General features: G+C 36.6%; 1 long non-coding RNA gene across 1 annotated transcript in view; it reads left to right on the top strand.

The window, feature by feature from the left end:
• Positions 1–18,295, top strand: part of LOC125259408 — a 121,127-nt gene that overhangs the window by 37,365 nt on the left and 65,467 nt on the right. The window lies entirely within an intron of this gene.

Below are 18,295 nucleotides of genomic sequence, written 5' to 3'. Positions count from 1 at the left end.
TCAATGATGAGTAACATGCATCAGTCAGACATTCGTTCTGTCTCCTTTCTGCTCCTTTGATAGTTTTTTTTTTTTTTTTTTTTCTCCAATGGATCGCTAATTCCTCATTAAAAATGATGAGCTTCTTCATTACCTTGCTTTTGAAAAGGTTACTCCTTTGCCCAGAGGAGCAGAAGGGAGTCCTTCGCCTCAACCTGACAGCTTTCTCCCAGGTTTGCTCATATTGATCAGGGACTTCAGGTTGCCTTTCCTCCATTTGAACCCAATGTGGCGTCTGCAGTGCGGCATACTAAAATGATGTATAATCAATGATTCATAGCACCAACCTGGCTTTTGCAAAGCCATCAAAATTATACAGTTACCATAGGAGCTGACTTCATGCTGAAAAGACCTGGACCCATCGACATAATGTGGATAAAATGTGATTCCTGGTCCATGTTAAGGTATAGTTTGACAAGAACAAAAAACATACACACAAAATGGGGAATATATTTATACTGCTATCTACATGACTAAGTTTCTTTTGCTTACCAAGGCTGCATTTACTTGATAAAAATACAGTAATATTGTGTAGTAACCCAAGTTGGGTTTAAAATGGACAAACCCAGTGGTTGGGTTAAAGGTTTTCCCAACGTGCTGGGTATCAGCTATTGTTTAAAAATGACTGTATTGCTTGCTTAAAATGAGCCCAATGTATGTTGAAAATGAACATTTATTAATATATTTAATAAATGAACATTTATTAATAAGTTTAATGAATAGTAATTAAACAATAAACATTGATTAAATTGCTTATTAATAAATGTTCACCTTTTGATTATTATTGTTGCCTCTGGTAACTATGTATCTGATTTTTCATTTCCAATCTATTTTGGGTTCATTTTATGCCAGCCATATAGTCATTTTTAAACATTAGTTGAGTTAAATGAAACTGCCCAGCATGTTGTGCAAACATTTAACCCAACCGCTGGGTTTGTCCAATTTTAACCCAACTTGGGTTGTTTTTAAACTAGCATTTTTTAGAGTGTACAATGTAAAAGGACTCTATTGTAATATTTATTTCAAATGTTATTTATTACTATTTTTTATTTTTTTATTTTTTTTGGAAACAGTGATGCATTTTTTCAGGATTCTTTGAGTAGAATCTATCTATCTATCTATCTATCTATCTATCTATCTATCTATCTATCTATCTATCTATCTATCTATCTATCTATCTATCTATCTATCTATCTATCCATCCATCCATCCATCCATCCATCCATCCATCCATATGACACTGCGTTTCAAGGTCTCCAATCTTAAGTCAAGTTCTGAGTGAGTGTCTTATATACAGATAAAATGTCTTTATTGTGAGAGTTCTGATACATGGTAGAGCTACAAACATCTGTATCGAAAATAGAAGTGTCCTTGAGGATGAAAAATCAGTTCATCTTATTTCAGCTACTTGTGTGGGAGAACCGTAATTGAAAAAGTTAAGTTGTTGAACTAGTTTGTAACACATTGTACGTGTGTGCGCGAATGTGTGTGTGTGTGTGTGTGTGTGTGTGTGTGTGTGTGTGTGTGTGAGGGAGAGAGAAAGTCAGATTTAGTCTCGTAAATTGAATCAGGTCAACTGTATCATCAGGAATACAATTTAGGCCATTATATCTCTATTCTTTGCCATTGGACAGAGGGGCAAAATAGCTCTATAATGGCTAGAAAATGATGTAGAAAGCAAGGGGCATGAAGATGTGTTGAGCATGACTCCAGATATGAATTGAAATAGTGAAGTACAAACAGATATAATTCCTCCTCTACCTCTTTAATCATTTTGCCTCATTTTAACAAAGAACCCATTAATAATGTCATGGATATTTAGACTGTGCTTTGATAAATGAGATCCTGCCCCCTCTGTCTTCTGGGATTCCCATCCTCTTCTGAAACCCTGAATTAATACAATATTGCCGCTTGTTCTCAAAAGGACTTCACACATACTAGTATTAATTACAAGTGGGAAATGACTTTGTTCATCAATCAAATAATTTTCCTCAACTTGTCAAAAGCAATGCTGTCACACTATGCATGAAGCCCCCTCTGCTTTGTTAACAGCGCTATTGTTTTGACAGAGTGAATGGAAAGCAGCTGCCTCTTGCTCGTTTGGTCGTCGTAAGCTGCACAGCCACCCCGCTGAGACAAAGTTCACTTAAAAACCCCAAACAGAGCGGAAACAAATTATCACATCAAGGTAGATTAATAGCACGTGTTACGGAATAATCATTGCTGCTTATAACGCGAGAGACGTCTGTGACAAATGCTTGAAGATCTTACAGATCAGCCTTTCTGTATTCACTGAGTGAGCTCGGATGTAAAGACGAACTCAGATTGCAGATCGTGATATTCTGTTTCTTGGATGTGCCGATTTAAGGGCCTGATTCACTAAAATGTTGTGCCATTTTTGTCTGTGTTACTTCAGCGCAAAATTTCCCTTGCAGCGCAAACCACCTGCAAACCACTAAAATGTTTATTTTGCTCAAGTCCAACAAGGAGAGGAACTCGCACACGTAATATTAGAAGATTTCTTACAAAAAATCTTTGTTTCAAAACACTCTCCATCCACACTAGCATTTTCAAGCTTTTTTCATCCACACTGAAACGTCGGAAAACACTAAATTTTCACAGTCCACACTACAACGTGAAAACGGCGTTTTCAAATTTATCCACTTGGGAGTGCGTTTTCAAAAAGCTCAATTTTTGCAGGACAAAAACCCCTCTCAGTGTGATCGGAAGGTCAAAACGGAGAGAAAAAAGATGTATTTTCAAACGAAAACGTATTAGTTTGGACAACGCCTATGGCTTTTTGCCTGTTTTGGCTGCTTAAAGTCAAAATTGAAAATCTAAATCAAAATTAACGATTCATGAAATCAAAATGGATATTATTTTTTATGGAATATTGCAGTATTTATCATAAAATATTTATCTGTGCACATCATTATTTAAAAATAATGCTCTCGTAGGGCCCTATTTTAACAATCAAAGCGCATAGTTTAATGCAAGTGCGCTTAGGGTGTGTCTAAATCCACTTTTGCTAGTTTAAGGACGGGAAAAATGGTACACGCACCAGGTGCATGGTCTAAAAGGGTTGTTCCTATTTTCTTAATGAGTGATGGGTGTGTTTTGGGCGTAACGTGCAATAAACCAATCAGAGTCTCATCTCCCATTCCCTTTAAAAGCCAGTTGCGCTTGTGGCAGGGCGGATTCGCTATTTACATGGTGGAATTTGCAAGCGGAAAAACTGAACGCGAGGAAACAGATCTGCTTGTGCACAAGGTTAAAGCGTGCGAGCAGACCATCTACGGGAAAAGCCGGATTCCACTAAATAATTTTTATCTTTATGTACACAATAATCATTTTTAGGGCCCGAGCACCGATGGTGTGAGGACCCTATTGGAATTGCTCAGCCAAAATTTTCTTCTTCTCCAAAATGAATCACATTTTTGAGGGCCTAAATGTTCTCAAAATCTCATGAAACTTTGCACACGCGTCAGAAGTGGTGAAAATTTACATCTGATATGGGTTTCAGAATTAGGTGTGGCAAAATGGCTCGATAGCGCCACCTACAAAATTTCAATTAAGCACCCTTCGTGCTACGTTTCACGTACAGTTATGAAATTCGGTAGACAGATGTAACAGCCCAATACCTACAAAAAAGCCCCTGGGGTGCAAAGTTTGTAAACCCAACAGGAAGTGAGATATTTTGAATTTTCTCTACAAAATGTTGGCAGTTTTTGCCATTTCCACATGTTGTACTTTAACGAACTCCTCCTAGAGCTTTAATCAGATCAACATCATATTTGGTCAGTCTAATCTAAAGGCCTTTGAGACGTTAAATTGCGAAGATCTAGAGTTTTCGCTGAAGGGCATGTCTGTGGTGACCGACAAAGTCTGATGTTTCGCCATGTAAGGTGAATCACTTTTTTGAGGGCCGAAACATACTCGAAAACTCATGAAACTTTGCAGATACGTCAGAAGTGGTGAAAATTTACGTCTGATATGGGTTTCAGAATTAAGTGTGGCAAAATGGCTCGATAGCGCCACATAAAAAATTTCAACGAAGTGCCCCTGACACTACGTTTCACGTACAGGTATGAAATTTGGTACACACATCTAACAGCCCAATTACTTACAAAAAAAGTCTCTTGGAGTGAAATCTGAAAACCAACAGGAAGTGAGATATTTTGAATTTTCTTTGCAAAATTTGTGCAGTTTTTGCCATTTCCAGGCGTTGTACTTTAATGAACTCCTCCTAGAGCTTTAATCAGATCAACATCATATTTGGTCAGTCTAATCTAAAGGCCTTTGAGACGCTAAATTGCGAAGATCTAGAGTTTTTGTTGAAAGGCGTGTCCGTGGCGGCCTGGCAAAGTTCAATGTTTCACCATGAAACAGGAAGTTGTTGTAACTCGGGCATACAATGTCTGATCTGCCACAAACTTCATATGTTTTATTAGAGTCCTGACCTGAAGACATCTTCATAACAATATTCAGTTACAGTCATAGCGCCACCTGGGGGCAACAGGAAATGACATGTTTTACACTGTGATTAACTCCTCCTAGAGATTTAATCAGATCAATGTCATTTTTTGTCAGTCTAATCTAAAGGCCTTTGTGACGTTAAATTGCGAAGATCTAGAGTTTTCGCTGAAGGGCGTGCCCGTGGCGGCATGACAAAGTCTGGTCTGTTGTTCCGCCATGAAAAAGGAAGCTGTTGTAACTCAGGCATACAATGTCTGATCTGCCCCAAACTTCACATGTGTGATAAGAGTCCTGGCCTGAACATATCTATATGCCAATATTCAGTTAGTCATAGCGCCACCTGCTGGCAACAGGAAATGGCATGCTTTACACTGTAATTCCCTCCCAGAACCACATTTCAATATGCCACAAAGTACCAAACATACTAGAAACACGTTAAATCATGCAACACTTGGCTAAGTGCTAATGTATGCGATTAACGCCATGAAACAGGAAGTTGTTGTAACTCAGGCATATGATGTCCGATCTGCTCCAAGCTTCACGTGTTTGATAACAGTCCTGGCCTGAACACATCTATATCGCAATATTTGGTTATGGTCAAAGCGCCACCTGTTGGCAGCAGGAAGTGTGGCAATTCGAAATGACTTAGTGGCATAATTCTCCTGTATTCATTCGCTTACATGCATGTCGACCACCGTTCACTGTTTTCCTAAGGCCAACGGGTGGCGGTGAGCCCGGGTGCGAGGGCCCTTTCATCGCTGCTTGCAGCTTTAATTTACATTGTAATCCTTTTATTTTTAATATTTGGCATGTTTGTGTGCTGCTGGGTGTCCTTGTGTGTGTAACAAGCAGAGTGTACACGCGTTATAGGCGCATATTACTAACGCGCTCTTTAAATAACAAAAAAATACTGCGCCATTGACTTTAGACCAGGTTTTTGTTGGTCAATAAATAGACTACTCTCAAGTGGTAATCCCATTGGCTAGTGTTTTCCTTTTTAGCATCCGCATTTTGATTTCAGCAAATTACTTTGGGCCATTATTCATCTTGACAGGCATTAGCTCAACAGACACTAGCTGCGCCCAATTGCTTACTGAGCAAAATTGCTAAATTTCGCCTACTGTTTTATGAATACTGTGCATTTTGGACATACTACTTATTAACATGAGTATGTGAGTATTGCTTGTCAACTACTAAAAAGTAGGCATGTTTGGACGAGTTGCTGACAATATACAGTGAAGATGAGAGCAAAAAGAGAATTTTTCTTTAGTTATTGCAAGGTAACATTTTTAAATATATGAAAACATTTTACATTTAAATACATTTTCCCATATTCTTAATCAGCAAGCTTATTATTTTTTTGTCTTTTTTTCATCTCAAGCACCACCAACACTGTGAACTGTCAATGCAGTTTTGGCATTGCTTTTGGAGTTATGTGATTTGCATAATTTCTTTAGTGAATTCAGTGTTAATACAATGCAGATAGTGTGCAAAAAAAAAAAAAAAAAGCAATGCTATCAGCAGCACTCCATGCAGTGAAAACTCTACAAATGAGAGTTTCAGTAATCAGTCTCATTATATGTATTTGCATTACTACCAAGATCAGAGTACTTTATAGCTTGACTGTATATCTTAAATGTACTGTAGCAAATTGTATTTTGACTTATTTTTTCTCTGTGTGCACTAAAATGAAATGCTTCAACCACACAGCTTTGATCACTTAACATTCTGCTTCAGTGACTACAGAGGAGTTCTGCTTGTCGTCAGTAAAAGTTTGTGTCAACAAGACTTCAGTTAACAAGAATTTCTGAAAAGGGCTTTTAAAATTGGAGATAAGCTTTAGACAGTGCTGTGAAATTCACCTTAGCAGTTTGTTTTTACTTTTCCCAAAAATCTGAAATATTCACAAAACAAATAACATTCTTATCTCTGTATATTGTTCATCTTAACCTTTGTTTTCATTCCCAGATTACGTTTAACATCACACTGCCTTCATCGTGCTTCTAAACTAGATTAGACTAGAGCCACTGCGTGATACATGGAACCATTTTCAAGACGATGTTTAGGAAATATGTCTTGCTCACCTCAACTCTGCTCCCGCTGAAACACAGTGAATAAGATGTAGGCTCTTGTGGATATATGTTTGATGAAATTGACACACATTATCGATTTTCCCTTCCGAGAAAATACACAATGTACGGTCTAACGTGTCAGCAGGAGAAGTAAAGAGATTTAACTTTCTCCAAGCGCCGATCTCACAGCGAGAACATTTGGCACCCCTTTCTTAGGATGCAACCACTGTCTATTTATTTTGCCTGGAGCAAAGACTGATATTGCTGCATTTGCATATACATGCATTTGTAAAGATCCAATCAGACATCAAGGTGCAAACACAATTCCAGAATTCAAAGCTTAGACAGGGCTCAGTGAAACAAATGCACATAGCCTGGGGTGGTGGGGAAGCAGATAAAGCGGCTAACTGTATCTTGCTGATAGGAATGAGTGAACATTACCTTCTAAAAAAAAAAAAAAAAAAAAGGGAAAAAAATGGTTGGCATTTTTAGGTAGACGTGCAGATTTTGTTCACATGTAGGTGCATCAACTATGGAAACATTTGTGTGTGTGGAAAATAAATTCTCTTAAAATACTTTTTCACATTCACACTAGTTTATCTAATGAGTAGACATACAAGTAACACAGGAGAATTCAGTCATTTTTGTCGTGTTATGTATTGTATTTAATAGCATTTTGTGGTGGAAATGACATTTTTAACATTATTTGGATTAAAATGTCTGACTCTTCTGTCTTGCAAAGGCTAATTTTCATAGATTTTTAGGTATTCTAAACAGTGTTGCCAAGTCTGCAGTTTTCCAGCAGAATTGGGCTACTTTAACACTGTTGCCTCGGGGTTATTTTTCATGTCTGCGGGTTGACGCGACCCCAAATAACATGATATTTAGCTCATGGAATGCGAATTTTAGGGGAACCCTGCCAAAAGGTGATTTTACCCCCCTGAAATATGATTGGGCTGGTTTTGGGCTAGTTTTGAGTAGAAATTGGGTGGGTTTTGTTGTGAACACCTGGCAACTCTGATCCTAAATACACACGATTGATTGATTGATTGATTGATTGATTGATTGATTTGAAATAATAATATTTTTTATATTTTTTTCTCTTATTCACACATTATTTATCATATTTCAAGTGCACTCTTCACTGACACTGACCAAAACAATTGAGAAAAAACTTTATTAGGAGCAAAATGTTGGTCAGTGATGAATGATGAAAATGGTGGGATAGTCATAATTCAAAAAAAAAAAAAAAGAATTTTCATACAAATATTAAAGTGGTTTATTTTTATTTAGCTTTTTAAATATTATATGATGTATTTAAATTACATTTTTATGATAGATTTTTGTTAAAAGTACTGGTCTGAAACAAGGGTAAAAAAAAAAAATCATACATGTACTTAAAACTTTTGAAAAGTAGTAACTTTGAATGTTCTTCAAAACTTTTCGAAACTAATGTGACTTTCTTACAACACAAGATAAAAGCTGAAATCATTTTAATTAAAACCTCCAATAAAACATAAAGGCACCAGAAGATCATAAAACAAGTTTCTTTTTGTAAAACACAAATATAAAACCATAACTACCACTTCATGTTCACAGATGTATTTAAGAGTCCTTTAAATAGCAGCTTTGTTTATTCTTTGTGAATTTCTTATTTATTGTACTGGTGCAAAGTCAAGTTTCTTCTTCTTTTTTTTTTTTCTTCTTTTTTTTTTAATTGTAATGGAAATGAATGGCATTGCTGTAATCTTCAGTAAATCAATGCAACAAGAGAGACTTTCTACATAAAAACCTTCAACATATTGTGTATGGAATAGCCTACTTGAAATAATGATTATCATATTTTTCCATTCACATGAATATGTCACATTCATAATATTTTACACCCCAGGAATGTCATTTCTGCTTGCAATACTGTGGCAACAACCCAAAAAAAAAAAAAAAAAAGACCAATGCAAGGCTCAAATATCCAGCTCAAGACATTCACATCCCACTCCCGTGCCTTCAAAAGGATTTTATGGTAAAATCTCTCATACTAGTTAGAGTGTGCTGATTTAAAAAGTTGAAAGAGAGCAGAAGTCAGGAGCTCTGGAATATATTAAACACAGTGCGAGAAGATAGCAGAAATATTCATCATTCTGAGACTTCAGAATGCATTACCAAAGAACAATTTCAACAAGCTCTTAGTACCTCTCATTAGACGGTGTATCAAACCAGAACAAAACTCACTTCTCCTAACTACGTGGAGGAAGTGGATTGGAAAATTAAATGGAAGAGACAGCACAGCCTTTGCCATGGTATTGTCGCCAGGCCTCGTTCACGCTCAAAAGTCCCTCAGCTGCTAAATTACATGCTCTTTAATATCACATCATTGACTGTTTTTGAATGCCTAAGCATTTCAGAAAACACATAAAAAATAATTGCTTGAAGACCCAATGCCTCGAGTTTACTTGAAGATACCCAAGCACACTTATACTTTCGAAGATAATGCATTTCATATGCTGGCATGAGTTGGAGTTCCTGAGTATCACCGAGCATCAGCTAGCTGTAAGTTTGTCTGCAGGCTTTCTTTTCGTGTAGCGGTGACACAGTTGCTCAACTCATGGTGAATATCTTCGGAGTAAAATTAATTGGGCTGGCGTTGCTGTGTCAATTGCCCCTCCTCTTTTCTTTCTTATGCATTGGAAGCAGTCCTCAAATGAGTCAAGTCTCTAATCTCCGTCTGCTATAGGGAATCAGATAAAAGCCTCTTCAGAGAAACCTGTTCCTTTGCATAAGCACTACAGCCAAATCAAACAGTCCTTTCCTTCATTGTGCTCTGACAGCAGTATGACAAAGGTACACCTTTGGTTCTTTCCGATGGGACAATAGTTGTATCGTGCACATCAAGGGAAGTTTTAAACATTTCAAGAGCCCTGAGTTGTACTATGCATGCAAATATTCTCTTTGCCTCTGTGCATGTGTGGCTCACATTCCCCAGAGAACAGTGGTTTGAGAGCACAGTTTTGCCCATCTTTTGCATGCTATAGCTTCATCCATATGCATTGCATGATATTTAAAAGTGTATTAAAAATCAAATGTGTCGTTTTGCTTTTCAAGTTTATGTAAATGTCCGTGCATTTTATGAGTGTACTGAATAGAACTGAGTACAACTGAATGCACTGCACATAAATTGTGTGCAGAATACTTGAGCGTATGCTTTTTTTTTTAATCTTAAAGACTTTAAAAACTTTATTATTATTATTATATAATTAGTTGCATAAATGTATATCAAACAGCATTTTTAAAAGCTCTGATCAATTAATGTATTATTGGGCCTATATCTTTATTATGGCAACACTAAATTATTTCACTGCAGCATTTGTTGGCTCAAGTCTGGGATTCTGAAATCTTTATTCCCCAACAATTGGTCTGGAGACGAAAGTATAACACGGAACAGACAAAATAACCATCCAATTCACTCAACAGCCTTCGCAATCACATATTGAAATGGAAATTACACCCTCTTGGAAGTGCCTAGCTGATTCATGAATTACTTTTGCATTGATTGTGTGTTTTGCATGCATCCAACAACTTGCATTTTGCACAGTTGCTGATAACATATGGAGTGTTGTAATTTACAGCCGATTGTGTATTTTCACTGCCTGAAAGTGACACAAATCATTTTTGATCCATTCTGCAAGATTCATTTATTCTGCCACTGCAAAATAATGCACCCATTTTTTTACTGAGGACCTACTGAGGAAATCTGTACAAAATTATAGTGCCACGGCTCAAGACAGAGCATGATGTTGAAGAACAAATCAAGCAGATTGTAAGTTCTGCAGCTTGGAGAAGGTAACAAATGTGCCATGACATGCCAAAAATAAGCAATTCACCTAACAGAGTTGTAAAACCGAGCAATGCAAATGATTAAGGTGAAAATGTCTGTTTACAGAAAGCAGCTCTAAACCTCCCAGTGGAACGTAGAATTAGATCGTTTAATTGTCTCTGTCTCCTGGCTAGAAAAAGTAATCATTTTAAATGCACATCAGAAGAGTTGACATGACAGAAGTCAGCCAGGGAGTTGTTGTTTTCTCCGTCATTTAACCAACCCACAGATGACCTTCCAAATCAGGCCTGATAGCAGACACCATTGACTTGGCCTCATCCGTGTCTCATCTGAAGCTCTCTTATGTACTCAGTGTGACACAACTATTTCTAGCTGATAGTGCATCTCGCCCCAAGTCTTTGTGATCTTAGATATCGTGTTTGACTTTGCCAGCTGATCAATATTCTATGAATTTTTGAAGCTCATTTAGTCTTGGGGAGAGAGAGCAGTCAAACGTGTTGGGGCATTACTGGGCCTAAATAAATAAATAAATAGGACTTTTCTCAGTGCAAAAAGTTTTGTTGCTGTTGTGCTTTAAAAGCAGTGTATTGCATGCATAAAAAATACTGGTGGTTTGGTTTGTGTCAAAAAAAAAAAAATGTTTACAAAATGTTTTTTTGCTTCACCCTATTCAACAGATATATCCTCCATTCCTTTTGAACAAATGACCATAATACTGAAAGTTTCACTGTCTCCTGCTGTAATTTAATTTAGCAGAATTTTCTGCCAAGAGATTATTAGACACTTCAATATAGGAGATGACTTCAGCGGTTTACAAAGATGTTTTGAAGAAATTTGAAGGTGACTAAACCCACATCCTCTCTGACAATGCATTGTAATTTGTGATACACCAGTACATTAGATAGACTAATGTAACGTAACACCAACATGAAGATGTCTGAATTTAACAGAACTTGATGTCTAAAAGGTCTGCATGTAGAAGCCGGTCTAATCCAGGAAAGCTCATTTTAAATTTGAGACCTCCCATTCAACTTCAAGTCTTCTATAAATATTTGATACTTTTTTGTGATGAATAAGCTAAAGCATGCAACTACTGAATGCACTGCACATAAATTGTGTGCAGAATAGATTGAGTCATTGAATCATTAACTCAACCTATTTGTTCAGAAACAAATGAGTGAGGCAGTTAATCGTTAATTGAATTGATTCGTTCAAAACACTCACGTAACTGTAGACACAACTGTTGTTTTGCTTTGGTCTATTTTGGAACTGGAGGAGCAAAAAAAGTCAAGGTACACGGCAATATTGTATTTAAAATGTAAATTTCTCACAATTGGTTTCTTGTTTATTGAATTGTTGTATAAAGGCCAATTCACACTGCACTGACAGACAATGATAATCACCAGATTACGGTACATCACTTCTCAGAAATTCCACAACACGGCAAATGGCGATTCAACAAAGAGAGCTGACAGATGGCGACGGGTCTTTTTCGTTCTTCGTTTAGGGGTAAAACGAAGTTCGAAATACATGAGCAGCGATATACTGTTATCGAACATCTGATGTCGCCCACACTGCTGAGAGTGGCATTTAAATGAATATGTAAATGTGCTGCATGCTTTTCTCTCAGTAACAAAATAACACAATGAATGAGAAAACGGCAAGCATTTTTATTATAGAAAGCATAAGAAAAGCATCTGATCATAACAACATGGGTATGCTAGCACTAACTCTGCAAATTAGCACTCCAGTAAAATCATGTCACGTTTATTTATATGGCATTTTATTCAATAAATTGCTTAAAAGCAAGCAGCTTTACAGTATCAAACATGAAAAACAGTGTCTGTGCCTCATTTCATCAGAAGCACAACTTTATTTTCTACTATAATAAAGCGGCTATCCATGTTTTTACCCATGGAGATATTACCTCGACGGATGAAAACGAGTCAGAGAAGCGTTACACATGAAAGAAGGCGGAGCCTCAGCTCACAGCTCCTATTATGTTATCGTCACGGGCCAATAGTAGTAAGAAGGTCTTTTGCAGCTGGAGCGAACTTTTCCCGAGAGTTCGTTTTTTGTCCTGATTTTGTCTGAAATGACGTCACATCGGTTCGTTCTTCGATTTCGTTTGAAGTATATCGGGGCTTTAAAGGTGCCCTAAGGTGTCCCCAGAATGTGTCTGTGAAGTTTCAGCTCAAAATACCCCATAGATTTTTTTAAATTAATTTTTTTAACTGCCTATTTTGGGGCATCATTAACAATGCACTGATTTACACTCGGCGCCGCCCCCTTAAATTGCGTGCTCCCTGCCACACCAGCTGTCGACTATATTACAGCCTATTACAAAGTTCACACAGCTAATATAACCCTCAAATGGATCTTTACAAGATGTTCGTCATGCATACTGCATGCATGCTTCGAATTATGTGAGTAAAGTATTTATTTGGATGTTAAAGTTTTATTCGGAGTGAATTTGAGGCTGTGCTCCGTGGCTAACGGCTAATGCTACACTGTTGGAGAGATTTATAAAGAATGAAGTTGTGTTTATGAATTATACAGACTGCAAGTGTTTAAAAAATGAAAATAGCGACGGCTCTTGTCTCTGTGAATATAGTAAGAAACGATGGTAACTTTAACCTCATTTAACAGTACATTAGCAACATGCTAACGAAACATTTAGAAAGACAATTTACAAATATCAGTAAAAATATCATGCTATCATGGATTATGTCAGTTATTATTGCTCCATCTGCCATTTTTCGCTGTTGTTCTTGCTTACCTAGTCTGATGATTCGGCTGTGTGCAGCTCCAGGCGTTAACTGGCTGCCCTTGTCTATTGCCTTTTATAATGTTGGGAACATCATGGGCTGGCATTATGCAAATATTGGGGCGTACACCCCGACTGTTACGTAACAGTCGGTGTTATGTTGAGATTCGCCTGTTCTTCGGAGGTCTTTTAAACAAATGAGATTTATATAAGAAGGAGGAAACAATGGAGTTTGAGACTCACTGTATGACTTTTCCATGTACTGAACTCTTGTTATTTAACTATGCCGAGGTAAATTCAATTTTTGAATCAAGGGCACTTTTAAGAGTATCTAAATGTTTTCCATTCTAGAGCTGTGAGGGATTTTTCTCTTTCTCAGCTTTACTTTTGTTTATTACTGATGATATCATAGAGAGCGAGAGATCTAATGAGCTGTATTCACATTAATGCACAGATTTCTTTTGAAATATAAGATGTGGTTTGTCCTGTCTCTTTAATCCCTTAAGAAATAACTGACTGTTTACATTCATTTTGCATCATAAAATCATTTGAGATGCAAGAATTTAACCATCTACATGGAGTTGCACAGTCACATGCATTAGCGCACAATTGAAAGCAGCCTTCTGACAGCGAGTTTATATTTTTAATGCTATATATATGCGTATTGCATTCCAAATGACATAAATGATGCATTCATATAGCATTTGTAAGGAAAATACCAGCGGGCAAGACCGCACATATAGTGCATGTTTCTCACAGCGCATCCTGTTCAATGAAGCCCACGAATGTCCTTGTAATTCACGTCAACTTTTCCGAACTTTATGAAAGATTATTTCATGAAAGGTTCAAGTGCCGTGTGAGGAATAGGAAGTAAACGTGTTTGTAAAACGCTCATCGGCGGTTAAAAACTAAGCTCAGAATCAATTTTAAAATTCTCAGAATTGATCCAGTCGTTGGAGAGAGAATCACGATGCACTGATTTTTTTTCTCCCGCCCCTATGTGACAGTTCTTAATTATCAAGCATAGAATTACATATTCTTGCCAAATGTAACATCTTGGCTGTAACTTTGTGTGTTCATGGGAAATACTTTTGTTACAACAATTTCCCTTGAGAAAATGCAACCGGACCGGATCATAAGTTTAGCCACCTGTCCAAGAGATTAATTTGAGATGGTTTGTAGTGGGCTTAATGATTAGAGGTACACTCTGCTGCAAGAAAAATAATCACATCAGCTAGTGTCATTAGCACTCCTTTCCCCAGAGGTTAGATCGTGTGGCACTGTGTACAACTGAAATTAATTCCCTGACCTAATCAAAACCACATTCCGAGACATGGGTTTGATTTTCTTTTCTTAAGGCTGTTATAGAATTTATAGATTAGATACAATGTGGCTTCCGTAATTATTAGTTACAGCCACGTAATTATATTCTGCAGTAGGATTTCTGTCTTGAGCATGCAGCAAAGGAAGCTCACATTTTATAATGTTTATCTCCATCCTGCAACAAGTTTTAATATGCTTGTTTATTATGAAGTTGTTATAATCATGCTGCCATTATTATTAAAAAAAAAAAAAAAAAAAAACATATTAGGGAGGATAAATTGGACTTGACACTGTGAATTTCAAATTGTAAATCAGCCATAGGCAAGAAGACTTTCGCTTTTTTAAGTCATGCTGAAAACACTCTAATGTCAAACCAATTGTCATTGCTGAATGAGATTATAGTATCAGTTAATAAGAAATCCATGTTTTGCTTTCAAAATGAAAACATTCTTATCTTCATCTAGCACCATCAGAGGAAGTCATTAGAATTGACAGCATCTCCTCAGGTCTTAATTCTACAAAATCCACTATTATGCATAAACAAATAACTTCAAACGCCTGTATAGTTTTTGTTCTGAATCTTTGGTTAAGCCTTAGACCTTCAACTATTTATAAATTGTGGCAATCTTTTTTTCTTTTCTTTACTGTCCTGAAAATGTATTTTGTTAGTATTGCCTTATCACTTTAACTATTTTGTGCTCAGATCATTGTGACTGTATAGTGTGACTAGGCATAATTTCCATTTGGCCAGCAGTCTTCAGCTGTCACAAACATGGATCTGACTTGTTTTAAAGGGCTATAAGGGAATGACAGGCCACTGTAAAATATGCTTTCAGACATTACCCTATGTTGGTGCCAGTTCATCAGCTGTGCCACCACATGCCACAATTTATATGAATCATTCCCACACTCCCCTTGCTCTTTGTGACATACAATATTTATTGTAAATCTATTCCACACAAGTATGACTTTCAAATATTGCTATGCTGCACGCTACTGAAGAATGAACATAATATGTTACACTGACCATAAACATAACTTTACAAGCAAGTGCCCGTCATAAAAGACGTAGGGTGTGTGATTATGAATTTGGCATGTTTATCATGCTGGATGACAATATGGCAAAAAAAATGTAATTTAAAATGTCTTTTTAAATGTATTCAGTCACATTATTCAGAATGCCATATTACTGAAACCAAAATTGAAGTCTTAAGAAATCAAAGATTATAAATGTATAGTAATGTTAATTAATGTACATTATATTTAATTGATTTCCCACTCAATTTGCTGTAATTATTGATCGGGCACATGATTTAAAAATAAAAAATTATGTGCACAGATAAATCATTTATATTAAATACTGGAATATTCCATAAAAAAAAAAAAATGTCAATGATGATATTATGGTGACTTTAAAGGGGTGGTTGATTATGATTTCACCTTTTTAACTTTAGTTAGTGTGTAATGTTGCTGCTTGAGCATAAACAACATCTGTAAAGTTATGACGCTCAAAGTTCAATGCAAAGGGAGATATTTTATTTTAAAGAAATCGCTTTTTAAGGACCACAACAAACGGCTGGTAGAGACTACAACAAGCTTTTTCCCAGGTTAGTGACATCACTAACCCCTCAAATTTACATAAACCCCACCCCTAAGAACACACAACAAAGGTTGAGGCCATGTTATTGCAATACAAGTTGTATTGTCATACAAGCAAGATGACAACATAAGTTATAACCATAATTTAATTAATCTATACCTGTTCTATCTTCATGCAGCATATATTCTCTGGCTCTGTGGGATCTTTCAACAGTTCCCACATGAGCGAGTTATAGATTATCATTAGAGAATATGCCAATCAACGACTTTAAGATAGTTAATTCCACATCAGCTACATAAATTCATCAACAACCATTCAGAAACGTCCTGTTGCATTCTACATCATGTTGTCACTTCTTGAGTCTCTCCGTCATTGTCCGACTCCAGTTTGAACATAAACGGCTGAACAGTTTCTGACATTTTCAGTGAGTCTACACGAGTTAATCGGAACTGCTAACACTACGTGCTAACACAAGCTCTTGAAACTCCGCCCTCTTCTTGGGAGCAGTGGCTCATTTGCATTTAAAGGGACCTTCAAAAAGTGACAAATTTAACATGCTATAAAAAATTATCTGTGGGGAATTTTGAGCTAAAACTTCACATGCACACTCATTGTGCACACGCTGCTTGCACTGTTGCAGTTTTATATCATCAGTAGATTAGTAAACTAGTGACTGGTAAAAAGGAATAATTAGACAAAACAGTACAGCTGCAGAGAAACTAAATCTAAGATTTAAAAAAAAGAAAGAAAGATGTATCAAAATGCAGTCAAAATTCAATATACCTTTTCATGCCCTAAATCTGAGCAAATACACCAACTGCTCAGGAACAAGAATCTCCTTGTTAGTTTGAGCAGGATTTGAGTAAACTCTGAAACAGTGCTTATAGCTCAGTTATCCACTTTTGCTATAATGAAAAGCATGTCCTGAATCTGTCATGGGAGATTAGGTGAATGTGATTACTGTTGTCCTTTTGCCAGTGTTGATTTATACCCAGCGGCAGTACAGTCAAACCATCCCGATGTGTTTTACCTCTCTTTATACAAGGGAAGATTAAAAAGATTGAATTGCTGATAAGGACTTAAAGAAATTTCATCCAAATTGTGGTCAAAATAGAAGGAAAATGGCTATTTTACTTTTACGTTGCATGCAAATGAATTTACCTTGTGTGCTGTTTTAAGAATGAATGTTCTATTATTAGTGCTTGTGGCTATATTTGCATCAATTTTGGGGGTGTTAATACTTCACTTATGAAAGTGTCATCTCATTGCAGTGCTCTGCAAGGGAATTTTATGCCAGAAGAACAAGGCACAAATTGGAAATGGTATGCTCGGCCATCCTTTGTTTGCTGCCCATTATAACACCCGGGCTGGAGAAAGGTCAAGGCATGTGTATGACATCCAGCCAAAAATGTGCGTCATTGCTATGTGGCAATGTACTTCACACAACACAGAACATATGACATTTTGTTGTGACATACAGTATTAAAGGGCCCGTTTTTTTTTTTTTAAACAAGTCTCCGCCATTGTTTTGTTGTATGCCTGATTCAGCACTGCCAAAATGAGGGGGGTTGTGAGATGAACTTTTTGTTACTTCACTATGTGCTTACATAAACAAATATTGTTGTGTTTAGTAGTTTGGAAACTGCCTACAGTTCTGTTTTGGATTCAATTAACTGAGCAGTCTTTATCTTTATCTGGTCCTATGTTGGCAATAGATGTGAATGTTACAAGCGTGGGTGCTCTGCGAACAGCTACTACCTAACTGAGAGTGTGAAGAAGCCATTTTCTCTTGGCTCTAATTAGGATATGACAGATTGTAATGCAGCAGGTTCAAGAGACTTTCTGAGTAATATTTCAAGTATTGTTTTTATTAAAGCATTAGTTCCCCTAAAAATAAATATTCTGTCAACATTTACTCAACCTAATGCTGTTCCAAATTGTGTGATTTTCTTTCTTCTGTTGAACATATATATATTATATATATTCATACAGATCTTTCCCATATAATTAAAGCAAATTATGACCAGAGGCAGTTAAGTGACAAGCACCATAACATAATCTTTAATGTTTTCTGTACTCAAAATTGCTGCTTGATTAGTTCACTTGATCTAAGTTAAAATGAGCAAAAGCAATGTTTTGTCACAACTTAATTTAATGATGTTCAATCCATTTAAATTTGTATAGGA

This window comes from Megalobrama amblycephala, linkage group LG23 (genome assembly GCF_018812025.1).
Source record: "Megalobrama amblycephala isolate DHTTF-2021 linkage group LG23, ASM1881202v1, whole genome shotgun sequence".
NCBI lineage: Eukaryota > Metazoa > Chordata > Actinopteri > Cypriniformes > Xenocyprididae > Megalobrama > Megalobrama amblycephala.
Note: the sequence above shows the minus strand (reverse complement) of the source record. Positions and strands in the feature narration are given on the sequence as shown.